Raw genomic sequence first — 5,180 nt, 5'->3', positions numbered from 1 at the left:
ATGGGGTGGAGGAGGTATGGTGAAGAGAAATGAAGAAGGAACCCACCGGCTATAAACTTCAGACTTTAACCTTCAGACTTGCCTGAAAGATGGAGGGGAACTGAGCCACAGGCTTTCCCTCTGAATCTCAAAACAGGTGAGGGGTTCTGTGGGTCTGAGAATAAGAAAACTGACCTGCAGAGTTAGCAACCCAAGGAAGACAGGCACAGAAAAGAAGTGTTCTGGGGAGATGAAAAAGCTCACACCCACGCCAGTAGCCACAGGTCTCCAGCCAAAGTTTCCTCTTAGTGTTCCAGTTAGGGTCTGCGTAGACAGCATGAATAGGAAGAGAGGAAGACTTGGTCAGTGTGGACCTTGGGAGGGTTGGCTGCAGCTGGAGTGTCAAATCAGGCCTGTGTGATCTGAGCAACCCAGGGAGGTCTGTGAAAACAGGAAAGTTCGCATATGCTCAGAAGTCAGGGCAGATGCAAGAAGACACAGGACTGGCGTGGCTCGCGGTGGTCTTTCGGAGATGTGGACGTTCCCTACTCCTTTTCGAGGCTGGAGTGTCATAGGGAGGGCGGAAGCTGAAAGACGATTGGACTTTTCTTTCTCAAACTTTTCCACCAGTTTCCTCAGGTGTTGAGAGCAGCAGGGAAGCTCCCTTCAGTCCGTTTCCTTGAAGCCCGGGCTCTCGGAACCCGGAGGCCATGGCCCAGCAGCCCGGCCATGCGTCGTGAGTCTACCGGCGCGGCCACGGAGCCCGGCGAGCCGGGAATCTTTGCAGGGGGCGGGGGCGGCGGACCAACCATGGACACACCCGCTGGCATTGAGCCTGGGGCCCGGCGCGCGGCTGCAGGGGATCCCTGGGGCCCCGGGAGCCAAGCGCTGAGCCGGGCCGGGGGCGCCCCGCCTCCCCCACCCTCCGCCCCCGCCTACTCGGGCGTCTGTGATTGGCTCCGCCCGTCCCTGGCTGCGCGCCGAAGCCCGCCTCCCTCGCAGCTAAAGCAGACGGTACCCGGAGAGGAGCGAGCCAGAAGGGAGCATGGTCCCCGCGCCGCGGCCGCGCCAATCCCCGCGCCGCCGCCGCCGTCGCCGCTGTCCCTGCCACCGCCGATCTAGCAGCAGCTCTAACCCCGGCTCCGGCTACCCAGCGCACGTCCGCAGCCCCGGTCATTGGCGAGCCTAAGCTCAGCCCCCTCCCGGAGCCCGAGCCCGGAGCCCGGAGCCCGGCGCCCGGAGCCAGCCCCAGCCCCGCGGCCGCCGCGGCTGCGGGGAGAGGGCGGGGGCGATGCTGCCGGAGCCGCCGCCGCTGCCGCCGCCTCGATGAGAGCCGCGCCGCACCGCGCATAGCCGCGCAGGCTGACAGGCAGAAAGACTGACTTCCCTCTCCCGGGCATCCTCCCTGGGCTGCCGGGAGGCGGCGGCGGCGGGGGAGGAGGAGGGAAAAGGGGAGAAGGCGGAGAGCAGGAACGAGAGGAGGTGGACCTGGATCCGTTTCTCTGGGCCAGGACTCGAGCGGCCCCAGCTACCGCTACCCGCCGGCGCCGTCCCCTATCCATCAACCCTCCTGCACCCATCCGCGACCCTGGGCTCTCTGCGCGTCGGGCCGGGGCCGGAGCGGCGCGGCCGCAGGTAAGAGCCGGGTGAGGTTGGGGCTCTTGGGATGCCTAACGGGGCAGAGGGGCGGGAGTGAGGGTTCCCAGGGTCCTGGTAGCTTCTGGGCCAGGCAGGACTTGGGAGTGGGGCCCAGAGCCTGGAACGCTGGGCTCGGCTCTGGCAGTGGCGGCGGCTGGAGCTGGAGCCTCCCGCGTCTGGGCTCGCAAGCCTGCAGAAGCCCTTGCGCCTGCGCTGCTCCGGGGATGGAAAAAAAGGGGGAAAAAAACTTCCTGCCCCCGGGTGTGTTATGCAGGGAATGCCTAGGGGAACTATCGCAGTGGTCGAAGGTGCTAGAAGCAAATACGACACCAGAGTCGGGTAGCGCTGGGCCGGGCCGAGCCGTGTGCGCCCCTCTCCTGGCCACCTCCCCCTGCTCGGCCCAGGGCCCCAGCAGTGCCGGGGGACCCAGAAAGCACTGGAAAGCTGGTCCCCAGGGCGACCGTGTGCCCTGCGGGTTGGGGAGATGCGCGCCTGTGTGCCAAGGGAAGCTAAATGACGGGTTCTGCCACTCGCGTTCTCAGACCCAGCATTTGGGGACCGGGTTTCTTCACTGGATCCCAAGTAACTTTCGAGGTGGAAGAGCTTGAATATCATCTGAATGGAACCCACACAGACCGCGTTGTGACCTCCCCTTCATTCCCTTGACACCTTGTGGTTTCCAGCGGGGTTGGAGGTGGGAGGACAGCTTCAGGGATAAGAAGGGCGGGGAGGTGGTGGCGAGTGGAGAGGGGTTGTTTATGTGTGGGATAGTAGACCGGGAGACACGTAGGTGGGAGTGTGGCCGCGCGCCCAGACTGCCACGGGCCATGCGGGCTGACCGCGGGCTCACGTCCTGGTCTTCGTGGCCTGGAGGCAGGAGGGTTATCTGTGGTCGCGCGCTGGTGCCCTCGCTGGGCAGTGTCGGCCCCAGGCCCTAGGGGAGAGAGGCGTGCTCGCTCCAGCCCAGATCTCGGAACCCGCAGCCCAGTTTCGTTCCGAGGCTGCTCCTGGGGCAGGTTCGGTGTGTGTCGCTTGGGGAAGGTGAAGACGCACTGCCTGCCTGCCTGCGGCTGTTCTCCCAGGAGCCGGCGACTGCAAAGCGCGAGTCTTGGATGCCTGGGTCCGCCTGCTGAGAAGCCCATTCTCTCTCATCGCTGGCCTCTGGAACCGAAAGGCAGCAGCGGTCAGTTGACCGATCTCCCACGGGTCCCCAGGGATGATGGTGGGTGAGAAGCATCCGGTCCTGGTACATGCGCGGCTCTGCGAAGCGTATCCTCTCTCCCTATGGTGTTTGCGAGGCGGCGCGCCTGGGGCAAATCGTGAACGCAGATATTTATGTAGCATTAGGCGAGACCTCTTCGCTGGAGGGACTAGACGTGGAGGATGCCTGGCTGCTGCTGCCGAGAAACTTCCACTCCTCAGTTCTGGGACATTCATGCTCCACCACTGCAGGCTCCAGCCCCTCATCAGCTAAGCAACGCTAGGATTTGGACTCCTCTTGCAGTGACAGATCTGTCCTGGTTACAGCTGTATTTATCCTCATTTCATTCTCTTTAAAGCCATTTGTCTAGTCACTACAGAGTTTCTCCCCTGCCGTGGTCTTACTGCTAACTCAGCCCGGGGAGGGCAGATTTGAGAAATTCTTTCCGTTCAGGATGAGTGATAGCACATTTAATTAGCCTACCTCACTCCTGGCTTTTTAAATTTAAATTAAGGGTGTGGGGGAGGTGGAGAGCTAACTTTCTAATTATTTTTCACTGGGGGGGGTAGTATTTAACAATTGTATAGATTGTTCATACTGACACTTAAAGAAAGCGTATGAGGAAGGACATAATAATTTAAGAGTTCCTTGTCATGCATGTATTTGATAGTCTGCCTGTTCCTACACGTTTGGAGCAGTGAGTCACAGTGTCTATATTCCCATATATTGTTCTGGAGTGCATTGGGTTTATCACATTGCTACAAATTAGGAAATCACTAGCATGTGTGCCCTTAAACCTTATATGAATTTAATAATGTTTAACTTGGCTTATGGGCTGATGCATTTAGCCAATTTTAATAACTTTTCTGCACAGGGATCTTACTAGTCCACAATTAAGAAAAACATTGCCTTTGGTCCAGTCTTCCCATTTCTACCCTAGCTGTGGAAATGAGTAGATCTCCAACTTTCATTTGCAAGCAACAATCCAAACGAAATACCTAAGAGTTTTAGTGAAATAAAATATCCTATGGTAGCCATGGAAACAAATAGATTAAGGCTTATTGGTTTCTACTGTATGTGGTGGGGGTAGGGTCCTAATGTTGGGTCTCTTGAGTTATGTTTCTAATGAATGGTGGTCACACTCCAAATACTCCGTGTGGGAGATAAGCCGTACCAGAACTGTTTTGTGAGGGGTTGATTAGAACAAAGACTAGCAAGGATCCCGAGAGAATGACTTCTGCTCACCGTAGCTCCTCGCATCCAGAACACAAATGCATAAAGCCATTTTTGTTTTGTGTTCTTTCAAGTAGATGAGAATTGAGTCTGTATTTTTTTTTAAGACTGGAAGATGTAGTTTACTTGTAAGCTCTAACTAGAGGAATCCTTAAGTCCAGCCCCTATTTTCTAGGAATAAAGATGTTAAAGTGTAGATGTTGGCGTTGATGGAGTGTGTCACAGTTACTATCCAGACCTGTCAGTCTAAGTGAGGCAAATCATTAGTCTATTCAAATCTTGCCTATTTCAATATTCATACATTTCCATGGTGATCCATTCTGGTTTTGTTTACTTAATCAACCTTATAAATCGTTGGCATCCATTTCAGTTGGGCCATCTTTCCCCCTTCCATTTATCATTTGATTTGGCTTCAGTGCCTTCCTAATTGAAAGCATTCCCCTCTCTCCCTTAACTAGTTTCCAAAAGTTTATGTGATTTGCAGTAACACAGAGGTAAAAGAGTTAATTCAGATAACATCATCAGAATCTCATTTGTTACGGCTGTGTGTGTGTGTTTCTTTTTCCTCCCACGGGCTTACTATAAAGCCTTCTTATTTAATGGCCAGGAGAGGTCAGTTTTAATCTAACAGAGTTGACTAAAGTTTTTCCTGCCTACTTTTTTTCTCCTTTTCCTCTCCCCTCCTATCTTCTCTTCCACTTCCCACCCACTTTGTGGCATAAGGATTCTTTTGTATCTTTAGCTCTATTGGACTTGAAGAACCATCAAAGCTGTGTATTAGAGTCAGCTTGTCCGTCTATAAGATCTTTTTCTCTTCAAGTAATGGATCAAGCCAGAAGGTTCCGGAATATCAGAGGATTTTTCCAAATGTAACATATATTTCGCTGTATCACAGTGTCTCTAGGATCACAGTAACATTGTAAGTCCTCAGAACAGGCCGTTTTACTTAACTCCAAGTGATGATTTTGCTCGTCTGCTTTCAGCTTTGCTTTCTAATGATGCAATCCCATGCTAATCGCAGCCCTGTAAATTTCAGAAATATCAAGGCAAGCATTTGCACGTTACTGACTTATTAGGATCAGGCAAAGTAATTGGAACACTTAAGTTCAAAGTCAGAAGGAGAAATGGA

General features: G+C 54.2%; 1 protein-coding gene across 2 annotated transcripts in view; it reads left to right on the top strand.

The window, feature by feature from the left end:
* The first annotated feature begins 1,010 nt into the window (after positions 1 to 1,010).
* The window catches only part of Klhl29 (kelch like family member 29), a 300,571-nt gene continuing 296,401 nt past the window's right edge, over positions 1,011 to 5,180 (top strand). Inside the window, exon 1 of one of the 2 annotated variants that reach the window (XM_085830189.1) lies at positions 1,011 to 1,614. The gene's annotated coding sequence lies outside the window, so the exon portion shown is untranslated. The remainder of the gene's footprint in view (positions 1,615 to 5,180) is intronic. The other variant, XM_021179297.3, reaches the window with a different exon arrangement.

Source organism: Mus caroli, unplaced genomic scaffold (genome assembly GCF_978045245.1).
Source record: "Mus caroli unplaced genomic scaffold, Mus_caroli_1 scaffold_14, whole genome shotgun sequence".
Taxonomy (NCBI): Eukaryota; Metazoa; Chordata; class Mammalia; order Rodentia; family Muridae; genus Mus; species Mus caroli.
This window is presented reverse-complemented; position numbering and strand designations above follow the sequence as displayed.